Source organism: Falco rusticolus, chromosome 3 (assembly GCF_015220075.1).
Source record: "Falco rusticolus isolate bFalRus1 chromosome 3, bFalRus1.pri, whole genome shotgun sequence".
NCBI classification, from domain to species: Eukaryota; Metazoa; Chordata; class Aves; order Falconiformes; family Falconidae; genus Falco; species Falco rusticolus.
The window spans coordinates 40,831,312-40,849,264 of NC_051189.1; the positions used below are offsets into that span (position 1 = coordinate 40,831,312).

Genomic DNA, 17,953 nt, shown 5'->3' on the forward strand with positions numbered 1-17,953 from the left:
AAGGTTAACTATTTGAGTATTTAAACATACTTTTTTCTTTAACTTAAACTGAGCCAGGGTTTTCCAGAATTTTTTTTTTAGCAGTGGCACAGCTCTTTTCCTTCAATACATTCAAGACCACCGTGCACTTCTAATAGAGACCTACGGGGAAAATACATGTGCCAACCATGGCCTTTTGGACCACCATTTGGAAACTGCTGCTGCTGAATATTCATTTGCAAGCCTATAGTATAACTCTTGGCCACAGCAAGAACATGTGTTTTAATAGTGTTAGTACTATAAAAATTATGATGCTGACTGTCATGACTTTCTTCTTAGATAAATCTTCCACTATTTCATGTTTGATATGCTGTATTGGAAAATGTAAGTTTTTACACTTGAGTAACTGTACATGTGGAATCATTTAAAAATAACAATACATACATTTCCCCATATGGACTTTTGATGGGCTCTGATTTTCAGAACAGCTATTAAATGCATGCTCTTTCTTAATGAAAACATTTACATAACATTTAATTGAGTAACATACACTTTGTTAAATAGGAGTATCTTCTTACCTGGAAACGGAGCTTGCTAAATTTTTTTTTCCTTGATTCGGTCTTTATGAAATGTAAGCAAGCCCAGCTTTGGTAACTGATGATTATGGGTATAACAACTTGGATATTACCAAGTACAATTGCAGAATTGCATAAAGTAACTGAAAGAAGTTTATATGGTTGAATTTGTTCTCATGTTCAGGCTGGAAAAGGGTTGAAATAAATCTGAGTTGCTTTTAAACTGAAAGCTTTCAAGTTTTGGTTGATAGTTTCTTATGTGTATTTCATCAAGATGACTACAACTACTTGAAAATAGCAGCAATGAATTGAAGCGGATTTTTTTTCAGTCTATCCATAGTGCTGGTTTTGTGACATTAGTAAACCTCTTCAATCTAGCGGATTTTGGCTTTCGGCTTTGATTTTTAAAGGCGATTTCTTGTTGAGTAATTATTTCATTGTGTTTGTGTTGAGTTGAAACCTGGCACGCTGGGTGTGTGCCCAGATTGCCCACAGTAGCTGTGCATGCAGAATACCAGATGTGTGCAGCTGCTTAGGGCTGGTGCATGTGCTCTGCCTTCCAAGGAAGGTACAGCAGCTGCAACATCAGCTGTCACTCTGCCACAGATAGCTGTGCTTTTCCCTTTACCTGAAAGTAGTTAGGTGTTACTTTTGCTAGGGAGGTTCTAGTTAGAGCTCTTTGGCTTTTACTGTGATGTAAGGCATAAATTGTTGGGTTTTATTTTTGTTTCTTGGTACCAAGGTCTGTGTTTGATGGCAATCAATAGGTGCTTAGCCTGAGAATGTCCATATGTACTGTTTGCCCTGCAGACTCCCCTTTTCTGGCACACTGCTGTCCTGTGAGCTGCCCAGGATGTATGTCTTGCTGTGCCAAGCAAGTGCTAAGCTGCTGAGGTGCTTGAGGTTGTGTCTGTGCAGGAGGGTGCTCTCTGGCTGCACCTGATTTTTGTGTATCATTATCAGCAGATAATGCAGAGTGAGCAGGTCCTGCCTTGAGGCAGCCCTAAAGCCCTAAAGTATTTGGTCTTTGAAATGCCTCTTGCTGTATGACAGTCATTTGGAGGGCCTGTTTTCTAGCATTCCACCCCTCCTCTTTTTTAAACTGTCAATGGAGACTTTGTGGGGAGTCTGTGAGGCTTTCTGAGAAGTCTGCGATACCTGTCTAAAACTATTCTTAATGGAAAAGGTTATGAAGAGCTGGTGTGACTCTTGAGATGCTGTCTCAGGAGCAGACTTCTGCTTTGAAGTTGGCTCTGTCACATGTTCTGGCTGCAAGAGCCAGCTTGAGGAGACAGATCTGTTGACTGAAAGAAACTTCATGCCATGAAGAAATGCACTGACCCACTTCATCTGTCTGGGCAGGCGGTTGCTCCTTCTCCCTGAAGCTGGAAAGATCAAAGATTCCCAGGTGTGGCCCAGCATTATTTGCTTTCACTGAGTTGGCTAAACAGGGGGATAAGAGATTTCATGAGGGTTTCTCTAAGCAGGCACACCTCCTGTGTCAGTTACATCAGTTTTGTGAGGTTGAGGCTGGAGGATTACATACCTTGGAGTCAGTACTGCATCCTTCATCTTTGAATGCATCGAAGTATGACTGTTTCTGCAGTGTTAATGTTGATATACTGGTACTTCCTGGTAAAGATGATGTTCTCATCTACTAAGACTGCTAGGTGTGTAATGCAGGTCTGAAATCTTCCATTAAGGTACTTTTATTCTCCATGTATCTCAAGGCTCTGTAGTATAAAAAAAAGCGCTGTTTGTTCCTTTTAGCAGATTCCTTTCTTCACTTAGGCATCCCTTGAAGAAATCTCCTTGTTAAATATTCTTTACTTGGAGGAAAGCAGGAAGACCTCTCACTTACTGCCTAAGAAGTGCAGGTGGAGCACAGGACTGAATTGCTTTGCTTTGCAAAATGATCTTTCTCCTTGGCTTCTTGCTAAGTTCCATCTGAAGCAACTGCAGTCATTTTTGAAAGGTCTAGGAAGATTCAGGCATCTTGTTGTTTGAGGCTATGCCTCTGATAGCTGTAGCCAGGACTTCCTTAAGCTTTCTTGAAGTTCTTGTTGAGATACCGTGGATATCATATGGTAAGATCTTAGTTTTCTTTGAATATTCCACAAGTGAGCTACTGGGCTACTCAAGTCATGTTCAGCTGTTCTCATTAATGTGCATACTATGAACTGTAGCAGGTCTCTGTCTCCCTTCTAGAATTGCATAGAAGGGCAGATAGCAGTTACCAGTTTTTCTTTAAAAGGTGTAAACACGTTCCTGAACGTTTTAATCAAACCACACAGAACCCCTGGGCTCTAGTCTGTAGATAGATTATGTGAATATAAATAGAGATGGGAAGAAGTTTTGCTTGGAGAGCCTGTTGACTGTGCTCAGGAAAGCTTGTTTCTTTCAAGTGGCTTTGAGGCATGTTTAATCCCAAAGTTGGATGAATCTTTCATGTTCCAAAGTGCAGCAGGGCAGGAGTGCCCAAATACGGTGTTTGGATGGGCTCATCATAAATGAAAAATTACATAGACTTCGGTTGTTGCCTTGAGAGGTTGTGGAGTCTCCATCCTTGGAGATATTCAAGACCCATTTGGACATGGTCCTGTGCAACCCACTCTAGCTGACCCTGCTCTGAGCAGGGGATTGGACTAGATGATCTCCAGAGGTCCCTTCCAGTGTTAGCCATTCTGTGGTGGTGGCACAGTGATTCCAGTGTAAGTTTCCCCAGTTTGGGGATGAGGGTGGGATGACAGGAATAACTCCATGCAATATGAAGCAACAAGAAGAAAATTTCAGGCAGTATTGGCTTTTCTTTGAAATTATCTGTCTGGTTGGGTAACACCTGCAGCTCTTGAGTCTTCCTGAGGTGGGATCAGTTGAAACCTGCAGCTGCAAATAAGAGCTGTGGCTGATTCCCACCATATAACCCTCTTACTTCACTCAGAGTGATCAGCTGTTCTTTTGAGTCTGAAAACAGACCTCTTCTCTCTGGAGAAGAAATAGCTGTCTGTACTATGGCCAGAAAGGTTAGGATAGAGGTTGGTGGATCATGAATGACATGGAGAGATTAAAAGCAGGACAATTGTAAATTGATTTTTTTAATTTTTTTTACTCACAGTCCAAGAACTAGTGGCACTAAATAAAATTAGCAATAGCTCTTAATTCAAAGTGTGGTATGACTCTCCTTTTGAGGCAGACAGATATAGTTTACATCCTGCTCTGGTACCATCATTTGTGAGCCCTCTTGTAGCATAAAACTTTGTTCTGTATTTCTCTGTTCTTAAGCGGGAGGGGGAAAAGCAAAGCGAAAGGGAATTCTGGATTCAAGGTTCCCTAGACCAAAGCTGCTTTTTCTCATTAATACTGAAAAAAGTATTTGGCTTTTTTGGCCAGAAGAAGTCTTCCTATGGCAATGAATTAAGAGTATGTGAATGAGATTACGTTCTTCATTTGGAAGTTGCTACAATGGGAGGGTCCTGGTCTACTTGTACTGGTTGCTGTACTCATTTGCCTTTTTCAGACATTTGTTTATTGGTTTTCTTCATGGTAAAGAAGATACAGTTAATGGAAGATTGGTATTACATAAGTAAACACAATCATAATGTGTTTGCATGACACTAGAATATCTAGAGCAGCACTGATGACTGTCATGTTTCAAAGTCTTGAGTGTGTAACCTGAATTATGTTCTCTAACAATTTGTGCAGGAACATTCCTGGGTTTAATTAGTGGGAGACAAAAAGGTTGTAATTTTGATGCAGCACTGATGTCTTAGAGCAGGGGTCCTCAGACTACGGCCCGTGGGTTGGATACAGCCCCCCAGGGTCCTCAATCCGGCCCCTGGCATTTACAGGACCCCCCTGCCAGGGGTTGGGGGGGGAAACCAAGCAGCCGCAGGTGACTGCCTGCCACTTCATCCGTGCGCCGGCCCCCTGATTAAAAAGTTTGAGGACCCCTGTCTTAGAGTATTCAGCTAAACTACAAAATAGCCAGCCATCAGTCTTCAATAGGACGGGTAGTTCGATTTGGGTTTTAAGTTGTTTGGATAGGCAACAACAATTCTGGTCATGACTGGTCATGCAGTCTTTTCCCTTGTCCAAGACTTAAGAAAATTATTCTCTTTGTTACCCACCCAGTGGGATCCTGGCCGCTGTAGCTGCATGCTGAATCTGTTTTTTTAGGATCATTGTGTCATGGCTGGAGGTAAGGGATCTTCTGACATGCATGGTGACTTTTGGAAGGTAAATTGAGAGTACATGGGAGTAGAAAGTTTTCAAAGTGATTCTAGCGTTTCCATTGCTACTTTGGTGGTGGTGAGCCCAGCTTTATAACTGCTGGTTATGACTGTGTTGTGCTGCCAAAAATTTTGCAGGAATGCAAGAGAGGAGAAAAATTTGGACTTTAACAGTTTATACATCATCCAAAAGTGAATGGAATTTCATGGGGCAAAATGAAAACAGTTATGTATCCCATGGGGATTTCCTCTGCTGAATATCAAAGGTATACTGTAAGCCGTTGAGATGTAGGCACTTCTGCTTGAAAAGGTTTCAAGATCCTTTATGATGAAAGGAGTTAGGCAGTTGAAGTATAAGTGTTACTAATGAAGTCTCATTAGAAGGTACATAGCAGTGTTATTTGAAATATCCCATTGACCTCAGTAGGTCTTTTGTTTTATTTCTTTTTTCATTGTTGCTATTTGACATTGAGACTGTTGAAAAGATACTGTGATTTGATGTTTTTGGGTATGCCTGGCATTTTCATCTGTGACCTGCCTCACACTGGGCCAAATTCAACTTTGGCAAACCAATGCCCTGAAATTACTAGAAACTTCATCCCTTTAAAAGCAAATCTTGAAATCACAGGAGCTTGCATATTACACTTTCTGAAGTGTTTAGGCATAATGCATGTGTTGTAGTTAAGATGTCTTTGTTTTAGTGTGTATGCGTATTATGTACTTAACTGTTGGACAAAATTATTATGATGTGTACTCAAATCTACAGAACTTCTAACCAGATTCTTACTACCTTGCAAACAGCAGTTTTGAGTGTAATAGGAAACTCCTGCAGGGTGCTGTTAACTTTCCTAGTAGACCTTGCAAGACAGAGGCTGTCACCTTATGTTTTTGCAGCTCGCAGAACAGCAAAGCTTTAATTCTAAATAAGGTCTTTGAGAACAACCAAAATATTTGCTTAAAAAAGAGAAAGAGAGGGAGAGAGTTGGAGGATGTCAGAGTCACCTGCTCCTGATTTTCATTAAACTTCTCTGATATTTGGGATGTTCTCCCTTTTTCAGCCTTGATGGACACTGGCCAGTTAGGTCAAAATTTGCAACCGGCAGGCATGTTGCAATTTTTAATGTGTTGCTTCCCTAGGTATCCATGTTGAAAACCAGAAAGTTTATTAATGCTGAAAAAAGCAAATACACTTGATAAATTTGTAATGAAAGTTAATTTGTTTGGTGTATGTAGGTTTAATTGGGATATGACAGGAACTCTCTTAATCTCAACTAGTGAGCAACTTCAGTGACAAATTGTAGCTTGACTTCTGGAGCTGCTGTTCAGAGATCTAAGAATCAAACAGGTGATGAAAAGCGATGTGAAGAGAGCAGCGCTGCTGAAGACTGAGGAGCTTTCTGGTTTTCATTTAAAAATATATTTTAAAAAGATAATTAGGATTTCTGAAAATTATACTTAAGATAAATTATCTCTTGGGTAATTTTTTTCCTTTGTATTTCTGTGAAGTTAAATAAACAGAGATACAATTGTTTGTAATCAATCTTAAATACTTCAACAAAAGCTTTTCAGAAGGTAATATTCCTGGAAGATGCCAATTTTACTGATGCAGCCATTCATATCAACACCACTGGTAAACAAAATACAGAAGGAATTGCAGGTAAAGAAAACGGAGTTCTGTTACAACAATACCACCTTCATTGCTTTTTTTAGCTGAACTGCATGCAGGGCTCTGCAGTCACACAGTAGAATAGCAAGTGGTTTTATTCCACCAGCTTGGCCAATATAATCAACGTTTATGTGAACAAATTATGGTTAACTGCAACAGGATTATCTCTAATATTTAACCTGTGATCTCTAGAAGCTCAGTGCACATATGTTGTTAAGAAATCGATGGCAGTACCGCAGAGAAGCCTGTGTGTGTAACGAGAAGTGGTAGTTGCCTGAGCGGAGTTGGAAGCAGAGGTTTGTTCCAGGCAAGTTGATTGTGGGGTTGCTGGAAGACATGTCTTGAATCCTCCAGCTTAGGTTGCATCCAGTCAGATGAAACAGGAACAGTGTTCTTCAGCAGCTGCATGTTGGGTTTTTTCTCCATGATTTTTTTTAGAATACTGTACAATTTGTGTACAATTTTACACAAGAGGCTTAAGGGACTTTGTTTATATTGACGTGTTCCTCATCTGTACACGTTGTTCTAGGTATGTACCTTATGGAAAAGGCAATGTAAGGACAAGCAAAGTAAAAATACAAGCAGGAGTATTGTTTTAGTAGAACATATTAAAATGGCAATGGATATAACAATAAGAGGCATAGTCAGAGGGTCTGTATACAGAGATCTTGGCTCCCATTGTAGCTAGACTCGCTGTGGCATAGCAAAATTACATACAAGAATGTAAGGAATTAAAAGTCATAAGATTACCAGGAGTTACAAGACTCCACTGAGTCTAAGTATAGAAGAACATTTTAATGCTTTATTAAAATCAACAGTTAAACGCAACTTGCAGAAAAAGATAAGACCTAGAAAAGTCATAACCTTAACCTAATAACACAGACTTTTTTGAACAGCAGCATATTGGTAAAAGAAATTTTAAATCTGTGCTCTTCATAAGAATCCAGTGGTAGAGTTGGGCAGCAAGGAAAACCTCCTTTGAGACTTTGGTTTAGCCGCTAAATCATACAAAATAAGGCATTACTTGATGTATGGATAAAATGAAAACAAAAAGAAGTAGAGAATTAGAATTAGCAGACTGAATTGATGTTAAGAAGCGAAATAAGCAGGCTGAATTGGACATTTAATACTCCTATTAACTTGAGTTCAGCACAAGTTCTGTCAGTGTAAGACTGTGCTTACTAGTTGAGCTGTCTTGTTTGAAGCTAATGGTTAATAGCTTAAAAGTTGATTAACTTGTCATACCAGTCTCACCATACTTTTGTTTTTCTCAAACTAGATGAAAGGTTTCTTTAAGTATGGTTACTGTAGTACTGCATTCCTGATGATGCTGGTAGCTAATGACACTCTTTGTTGTAGAAATCAGGAAATGTGGGTTGAGCCTCTGCGATCTGTGTGGCTTGAGTATGAAAATATGTCCTAAATGGCAAGGTCTTGCTGGAACAACTTGGTATGTGATATTGCTAATAATAAGTCTGCAGCTTTTGCTTTTCAGAATAATTTACTCACTTGCTAAATGTAATGTAATGCTAAATCACTTCCACCATGACAAAATACTGCATCTAAAACTATCTTTTTATAAAAAGACTTAATATTTCTTAGAGTGCTTGGTATGGGTGCCTGGCTTCTGTCACCAATACTGTCTGATGGCATTTTCATTCAAAATCTGTTTGACACACAGGTTCTGGTTGGCTAAATGGGCTGACATTTAACATGAATTAATTTCATTACACTAATTAAAACAACCCTTGTGGTATGCAGCCTTGTATTTCCATTTGAATTTTTAATTTAAATACAAAGAAATTATTCATAAACGTTTACATAATAGAGTGCTTGCCATAAAGTGCAGTTAATATATGCCAAGCTCAAATGTTTTTACTGTGAGCCAGAGGCGGCTGTGAGACTTTCTTGCCTGTTTGGCTTGTTTTTCTGAGTTTTCAGTGAAGTGTGGGTGGGGCAGAATTGGCACTGGGGACTAGAGAAAGATTTCTGGATTTGCGATTGATTTAACTGAAATATTAAAGTCCTTGTGTTTCTTAGAAATTTCATTTTGACCATATTTATTGAAAAGCAAGATGATTTTACTGAAGTGATGTTGACATGCCTTCCTAAATCAAATGCCTGTGTAGTACACTGGATGTTTAAGGAAGGTCCTAGGGTTGCTTGTTCTCTGTCTAAAGAAAAAGTTGTCTGGGGAAATACAGCCCCTGCCCAAGTATCTCCTGTGGCTGCTGCTTGGATCGAGAGCATAGTTTAGTCTCCTTCTTAACCTCTGGTGTCTGTACTAAGTACTGCACCCCCTGGAAACTTTATTATGTACTGATCTATTATATCTAGCTGTGTTACGGACCAGCTCCTCAACCATGATCACAGAGGATAATGTGGATAGTTCAGTTCTGCAGAAACGAATTTCATCCAATCAAGGGCATGGTAGTTGTTCGCATGGTGGATGCTGAATGCCTGCCTCCCCATGTTGACTCTTGTTGTGCACTGCCACGTCCTTTGGTGCAAAAATGTAAACGGAAAGATCAAAACCTACAGGTTTTCAAGCATGCCTGAACAGATTGTCATTGTTGCGGTGTGTGTACAGTCAGTTCTGTTCTGTGGGATGCCTCTTGGGTGTTCCTCATTTCTTCACAAGAAAAAGTCGTTTAGTTTTAGCAGAATTAACTTATTGAGAAAGCCTGGTGATTTTAGTTTTCCTGAAGACTGAAATATGAAGAGAATGCACTGAGGAGTATTGATGTGTAGTAGCATCCCCTTGTAATGTGCCTATCCTCTCTGGCCTTCCTGAAGATTGGGGAACTGAGAACAGACCAGAAATGTGTACTTGTTGTCAGCTTTTGGGATCCGTGGCAAAATTTCATCATTTTCTGCAGGTTTACTGGACAATAGTGAGGTTTTAGGAATTATATAGTGGTTCTAAAATAATCTTTCAGATAAACTTTTCATATGAGAAGGAATCTGGAATCTCTTCAGTATCTCCCCCTGCTGTGATCCTGTCGAATAATACAAAATTTCTAGGATTTGTAGCTCTCCCAGTTACATTCAGCTGTGGAAGGAGTGAAATCCCCGGTATGTTAAATCAAACTTTTTCTTCTATTAAACATACAACAACATTTTGTACCTAAAAGCAGTACATTAAATAGTTCAGTAGGTTTACTTAGTGAGAAGGCTACAAATGTTGAAAGGGTGAATTCATTGCAGATAAGACCTGGAAGAGTGGATGGGTTAGAATGCAACAGTTGGATTTTTGGAAGTGTATTGGAAAATTAATACTCCCAATTGTTCTACAAAATGCCAAGATGCCTAGCCTTCTAGTCTGTATTTGTTTGTTCAGGTTTTAAATCATTTAGTTATCTTTGATACGATCTTTAGAAAGTGCTTGTTAACATAATTGTGATTCAGTAGAGTAATTCTTTCTTCATTTTATTGCCTTAAAAGCAATTTTTTGCTTTATATTTAGTACTGTGTTGGTTTCCCTTCTACTCTAAACAGTTGACTTGTAAAGATTGCATGCAAAGTTTGGCCCTGAAGATATGGCAAAATTAAAAATACAACAGGGTGGAAAACTGTTGCTGTTCTAGGAGCTAGTAGTTTTGAGTTGGCTTTTTTGGGGTTGGAGAATGGTGTGGGTTTTTTACTTTGTAGATCTGTATATTAAAAACCAAACCAAAATACCAACAGCCCCTTGCCCTGACAACGGAACTCTGCTAGGCTTCAGATCATAACTTGGAGTTACAAATAGGTACCTCCTGCTAATTGAATGGGATATGTATACCTAGTACATCTTGAGTTTTCTAGGATGATATTAAAGCTGCAAAGAAATACCGAGGTGGTGAATACAGTGCCTTTTTAAAGGTTTTGTTTTCCACTTTTTTGCATTACTTCTTATCTTGTTTTATTTTTTTGCTTCATTAATAAGAATTGTAGGTATAAAATCTGGATATTATCAAATCAAATCTAGGCATTCATGAGGTTGGAGCCAAAGTTTCATGACTTGCCAAGGCAAGAAGGATTCAGTAGTAAGAAAAACTGAGTACATTGTCTTCAGGAAAGCATTCAGGTCTCAGATAAGACTGGAATTCTGCTGTTGATTACATCATTTGTGAGGTGCTACATGCATACAATTGCTATCTTGCCTTAACTCACCTAAGAGAAGGCCAGTGCACAGAAATACTTTTTTTCACTAGAATACTGCGATGTCTTTTCTGTTTAATGTGTCAATGCTGCAGCAAGTTTGAAGGAAAGTTACTATATATAGTGATTGCTCTAAAATGTAATTTAGCACTATCAGGCCCTAATTCTTCCATAGGCGGTTTAAAATTCTCCTTCTATAAAATTTGTAGTATATTTGGACTGCTCAAATATGAGTTGGATGAGGGGAAAAAAAAATAGAAAACTATTACAGTATGCATTTGTTAAGCTCTGTGTAGTGTGGTTATTGCATTTAGTCCTGGGTTCAAACTCTGAAGGGTGGTAGTGCTGATTGAGAGAAACTGAAATTGGGATTTATTTTTTTTTTTTTTAATCTACATTATTTTGCAAAAGGTAAGGGGGAATAGTTGAATAATTGTTCAATAACTTAGTTGGGATTTTAGCATGACATTTTAAATGTATAATCAGTGCTTTGGATTGATTCAAACTTGGAAAACTTTGCCCATATAAGGGAGATGGATGGAAGATGATCCTAAAATAGGAGACTTGGCACATGCTGAACATCTTCAGAGGGGTATGAATGTAAGGACTGTTTCCAGCAAGATAGCTCTAGAAAAATCATAGCATTTTAATGTGCTCTTAAGTTTCAGGCAGCAAAATTTCCCAGTTGTGTGACAACCTCAAATAAAACTCTCAACTTCAAAAAGCTGAAGTCCTGGTGCAGAAAGTAATCTGGAATTGTTCTATCTAGCTTTTTTTAAAATAGTAATACTAAATTAATAAATCCCTCTTGTAATCATCTCTGAAGTAGTCTGTACACTGGGTGCTCTTATATCCTGCTGTTCTGGGATTTTTGCACCTGAAGCTGTAGTAAAAGTAAAACACAAGTTTTTGCCTGTAGGGCACCTACTCTTCCCCTCTCCAGAACTGCTCACTCACATGTTGCTAAAATGGCCAAGGAGTAATGAGCTACCCTTTCTTCTCAGTTAGGAATAGTTTTAAAGTCTTGCTTAGTCTAGAGTAAGGGGACTTGCATCGGTGCAGTGTGAGCAAGTTATTGTTTGTCAGTTAAACCTGATTTTTCTGTGCATACTCTTACTCTGTTATATGTATTCCTTTTTGCCATTGTTGTGGTATCTGTACAGCATAAATTATCCCTCAGGAAAAAGCTAGACTACCTTACAATGAGTGCCTGGTGCTATGAGTGTAACACTGTACACCAGGACTGCGTTCGTGCTGGCTGTAGGGACCTTGGATCCACTACAGAATTGCAATTGTGAGTTCAGAACCTAACCCAGTAACAGATGATATCTTGCTGAAGGTTTCATCTAGAGATGTTAGAGCTAGACCTTTATTGTTTAAGTAAATGCTGGAAGATGGTAGTCTGGATCCATTTAAAGAAGGGTGTGTTGAGTTTAACTGTATTGTATTCACTTAGCCCAATGCGTCACTTTTCTTTGTTACAATAAAGCTTTAATCTGTTTATATTATTGCATCTTATAGATGTTGATGCTTGCAAGCCTAGTGGGATATTTGCTAGGCCAATAAGCATGATAATAAATCTGTTCACTCAATGTATATTAGGGTTAGGCCTTGTCTTGTCCAGGCTTTAAAGGTGTGATCCTGATTGATCTACCTAGCTCGATCTAATTAATACCTCTAGTTAATGGAGTTGAAGCCTAGGGGGAAGCTTATGCATTAACCTGTGAAGTTGAGCACTTCTTGAAGAAAAATTGCTTTGTCTTTGCTAGAGCTTTAGTAAGGAGTTAATTAGATCTAAACAGGTAACAGATCCAATACCACTCTTAATTTCCAGGCGGCGTAGTGCCTTAACCTTGACTGTGCACTTCCAGGATTTCAGGCTTTCTGTGATTCAGTGCAGTTTCTCTGTTCTTGTCAGCTCTTGAGAACTGTGGGTAGTACAACACAAATGTGATGAGAGGTGCTATGTTTTCCCTGTATACCAAGATACCCTTCTCTTAGAAAGGATTTAATGACCATTTAAAACTCAGAAATTCAATGTTTAAACCAGTTTAGCATTAAAAGCAATGATTATGATTAGGCTGTCTGCCTGTCTTAGGGTTTCATCACTTGCTAGTTTTGAATTATTAGACCTTTTCAACAAATATTGGCAAATATCTCAAAGAGAGAAGGAATAAATGTATCAATGACGCTATAACAAGAGAAAGTCAAGTAAAGGAGAGAGACTTTATTAATACCTGAACCGAGGAAGAAAAGGCGTTGGACCCAAAGGAGCTGGCATAGGTTAGGGTGATTTCATAAATGTCTCTGGCATGGGAAAAGCTTTACAAATTCAGTCCACCACATGACACAAACCTGTAGGAAAGTAAGCTTTGTTAGTTACAGTGCTTGTTGAATGATGATGTTTAACAAGCATGTATTATTTCACAAATAGGTTTACTGTAAGCAATCTGCATTAAACAGCCTGGCTTTTGGAAGTCAGTGATTTGTTGTGTGTATGTTGAATTAACTGATAAATTTTACTTTAGATTTCAAAGGTGCATTCAAGATACATTACACTGTCATTAGTAAAGTCAAAACTTAGTCTGAAATGATGGACTAAATTTGACTCAGAACAGGCATACAAATTCATTTATTAATGTTATTTTGTAGACTCTTTAAAGGTGTTCTGTAGGATGATTGAAGCATCTCATACTTGGATGTAATCTTCCATGTAAATGGTCTTATTTTTTTGCTAATGAGACTTTTCAAGTAACTTGTGTCAAGGTGTCAGATCAGTTTTCTTTCCATATACAACAGTGGGAACAATATTTAGGTGCAATTGTAGGGGAAAGATGCTTCAGCTTTCTGCGAAGCATCAGTCTGTCATCACAGTCAGAGATGGTATATGAAGCTAGGCTAATCTATATCTTTCACATCTCTGTGACTCGATGTCTTGCTTTTCTCTGTTTGGGAACACGTAGAAGACTTCTTTGAATCTTGACACCAATTAGATCACTGATTATATCTTGTAACTTTTCACTGTATATGAAAATCAACATGTATATGTACATAAGGATTGCATAATGGCATCAGTAGGCTGGTTACTTTTCCTATGTATGTAGAAGTGCTTAGCAAAGGGCATTTTTTAATGAGGAGTTTGTTTGCTTTTTCCCATAAGACTACTGCTTCAGATTTGTAATGTTATCTGTTTGTTTAGATAATCGGGAAGAAGTGGAATTTTCTTTGCCTGCAAATGTGTTGTCTTTTCTGTTAATTCCGAAACTCATTTATTGTGTGTTGGGATGAAGCTGCTTTGGCAAATCTCAGAACTATCTGGTGTCTGTTTCTAACAAGGTTTTAATTTAATTTAAAGCATTTCTTATGTCAGAAATGCAAAAGTGGTAAATTGATGTTTATTGCTTCTAGTTAAAATTTCTTAAAAATTTTTATTAAAATTAAAAATGATAAAATGTCTTAGAACTGCTGTAATAGAACATCTTTTTAAAATTAATCTTCTACTTTGAGAGCATGGCTTCATTTTTCCTTGTTTCTCCTCTCTGCTTAATTAATGAAAGGGATCAGTATAGCTCCTGTTTGTGTCTCAGTTCACAGAGATTATTACATTGTCTTGCTTTGCTGTTTTACTTACTTTATTAATAAGGAAAATAAAGTTGTGCTTTTGGGTTTGTTTTTTATTTTTAAGTTATGAGGGTCAGAGACAGACGATGATACTATTTTAACAATGCCCTTTTTATTCATAGCAGATCTTTGTGCACATGAGAGTAATAATGGAAACAGACTGGGGTGGGTAAGATACACTGGAGTTGGTGAGCGGAGGTGCAGGGTGCCAGCCATTCCAAGCCAACGTGCTTTTGTTCCTGACTGATGCCATCAACAAACCAAGCCAGCCATGTTTTTATGGAATTATGACCACATTTCATATTTCAGTTCACATTGACAAAATTTAGGGATTTAATGTATCTTTGAGAACAAAGATTTATTCCAAAATTATTTTGGAAGGCTTTAGCGATGCTGGCCTTTAGTTTGAGCAAAGTGATGGAGTTCTTGTGCCCTGCGTGCTGGTATGCAGATGGTAATTCTGTAGCTGTGCTAATTTGAGTACAGCTGTGATTAACTTGTGCTGCAAAAAACTGAAGTAATCCCCAGTTCTGCCACTTTCTGCTTCTCATTTGGAGAACTTTTTTTTTTTTTAAAAAAAAATTTGTGTTGTGGTTGGAATCTTCCTGTTTCCATTCGGCTCACTTTCCATTCCAATAAAATGAAGATGGCGGTGAAGGAAGTGAACTTTCTTCCCCAAAAGTCAGCTAGATGGAAATCAGCCAAGGATCAAGTTAAGGCATCTCTTGGGAAATCACTGTGGACTTTTTAGAGTGTTGTTTCCAGTGTATGGACATCTGATCCAGGTTATAAATATATAGCAAAGAAGAAAAAAAAAAAGTATGTATGCAAACGCTGATTAGTTTTTTTTTCCTGTGTTAGAAAAGTGAACAATTTATATACACGAACAATCCAAAGATCAAAAAGCACTTGACAAGATCGTTTTGGGTTATTTTTCTTCTTTTAAAATTTATTTTCTGTTTTGAGTTTTTTTAGGTTACTGGCTGATACTCTTTTAGGTGGAGAAGTTATGGTAGTTAGGAAAAACACGGCCATTAGAGCTTTTGTCTCATTCTTTTCAGTTCCTTGGTGAAAGGAGACTTTTCAGGTTCACCTGTTGGTCTAAGGAAATTGTGCTAAGGAAGAGCAGTACTGCAAATCTGGTGAATATTTTTGCATGAAAAATTTGATGGAAAATATAGTAATGTTTGACCCAAAAATCTACTCTGAGGAACACTTGCTTCCATTAGGAAATCCTTGAAAAACAAAGAAAACAAAAACCCCGAAACACCACCACTAAAAAAACTCGAAACAACCCACTTCAAATACAAATTTATGATTGGAAAACTGAAACATACCTGAGTGTATTGAGGACATCTGACTTTGTCAGAAACTGTGCCATTAATTATCTGTGATTTTTCAGACAACCCTGAGGGAAATGATTTTAAGTGTTTATGACAGAGCGTAAGATGAAGATCTGCTAAGGTTACGCTACAGATGAGTGGTTGACCCTCCAAGAGATGAAGGAGAGAATAGAGGAGGGTATCATGGGAGATTTCAAGCTGAGGAGTTCATGCTAAGTCTCGCTCTGGTAGTACCGTAACACTGGGCATTCTAAATGTAGATATGGCAACTTCCTTATGCAAGGTGTTTCGCATCCTACTCTGAAAAAAAGTCTTTACATCGCATTATGTAAAATAAAGAAAAGTTGAATGTGAAACTAAAAAAAATGCTACAAGTTTCAAGGCATGATCAAATCTGAACCAGTTGGAGGCGAGGGGGGGAGTACATGTCTAAAGCTAGCTGTGCATAAATTTGTCTATTTTACACTGCAGAAAGTGTCAAATACACAAATAGCGGTAAGCCACATGATTTGAAAAATAATTGCTTTAAAAAAAACCCAAGACAACAAACCAACACTCTGTAGATGAGCAATGATGGTTTAAAATCTTCAATATTATGAAGAGAATTAAAGGAGTTTGGGAATGGTGTGTAACAAATTGGGGGGGGGGGGGGGGCGGGGAGAAGATAACTTTAAATCAGAAGCTTGTGACTGTAGGAAGTAAGAAAGGAAAAAGCAAAACAACCTACAGAAAAAACTAACTTGGCAATTAACAATACAGAAAATGAAGAACGTATTTATTTTGATTATTTGGTGTGTGTGGTTTGTTGTTTTGTTTTTTAAGTAATACTCGCCATGTTTTGATATCATGAGCTGCTGCTGAAACCCTTGCCTTTCCTGTAGGACAGAGTAGTTGGAGTATGCCAGTTTCTGTCCATAACTTCATGGGATTATCTGCAGACCTATCTGTACTGATAAGGTTGATTTTTCTTTTTTTATTACACACCCACCCACCCCTGAACTTGACACATGTGGGAAATCTAGATATACGTAGAAGAAGTTTAATGTCTTGGGCAGGCGAGCTGCTTGTTCTAGACTTAACAGCTTGACTCCAGCCTCAGATAAAATCTTGAAGAGGCTGACCAAGGACTTGATTAACCAGGAATTAAAACAGAGCAATATAATTAATGCTAGCCAGTATTGTTTGACAAGATCACCTCTGATTTTATCTGGAGGAACAATTAGTAGTTTTCATGTAATGTGCTAATATACAATATATTTCATTAACAGACCTCAGATAAACTTTAAGTGACTTAAGTGCTGAGGTTGCTGTCCAGCTCCTTCCTCTTCCCAGCAGTAGCTGTGGAAGGACAGTACAGTGTTCCCTTATACATTCTTAAAAGTATTTTTTGTTTCGTTCTTTTAATCCAGAGCCATTGAAAAACAGAACAGAAACAGACCTTGGAACAAAGAGTAGAAATTGGGCCTTTCTTCTCTTTTAAAGAGCTCCCTAACTGTAGGCAAAAATAAATAAAATAAAATTGCATTTGCTATCACATTTTGCCTGGGTTTCTTCCAGTCATTCTGCATAGTGAAATACAGGCATAGAGAGTGCAAATGATGAGCATTTGGATGCTGCAGGGATTCAAGGTATAATTAGAACCATGACTGTCATTCATTCTGGGTAAATCTTTTGATGGCCCTGTGGACCATATAGTTTGAGTTGGCGTTGCATAGAATTTTAAGAAATTAGAACAAGGCAAACTCCATGTACCCGCTATTAATACTGGCTAATTAGTATGTTCCAAATAGGGAATCGCTGAGCAACTAGATTAACAGAAAACAGAGTAACTTATTTGGTCATATGCCCTTTGAAATTTGTGATACAAAATAGAACTCTGTATATCAAAATAGTCTTTAAATGATACAAAAGTGTTTGAAATAAGAAACAGTGAAGAGAACAAGCAAGTACTAGAGAGCTGGATGGATCACTTTACAAGTGGTAGCAAGCTAACAAAATGTGCATTTGAATAGTCAAATACGGAGTTCTGCATCCAGAAACAAAATAACAAAGGTGGCTGTTTTAAGGGTGATGGTGAGTAATGAGCTGAATCCAGGAGTCCCCAGATCGTGGTGGAAAGGACTAATACAAATGTAGTTGTATGAACAGAAAGCACAGAGCGAAGATGTACTGCAGGAGTCAGGATGTTGTACAATTTGTGCATTAAGCTACAGTAATTATTAGTTTGCTGGCACCCACAAGTTGGGTTCATAAATTAGAACTGCTCCAAGTCAGACCTTTTGATTAAAGAATCAGAAAAGAGCTGAAAGAGCTGAGAACCTGTGGGTGCTTCCCTTTGAAAGGACAAGGCTGAAGTTGGAAGAGGTTACCTTCGCCTGCCCAGTGTTCCTACACAATGAA

The 17,953-nt window shown here is 38.2% G+C and overlaps 1 protein-coding gene across 6 annotated transcripts in view; it reads left to right on the forward strand.

Moving 5' to 3' along the window:
• Positions 1-17,953, forward strand: part of NCOA2 (nuclear receptor coactivator 2) — a 189,769-nt gene that overhangs the window by 35,063 nt on the left and 136,753 nt on the right. The window contains exon 3 of one of the 6 annotated variants that reach the window (XM_037381552.1): positions 7,809-7,899. The exons of the other annotated variants lie outside the window; for them this stretch is intronic. The gene's annotated coding sequence lies outside the window, so the exon portion shown is untranslated. The remainder of the gene's footprint in view (positions 1-7,808; positions 7,900-17,953) is intronic. 6 annotated transcript variants of the gene reach the window in all.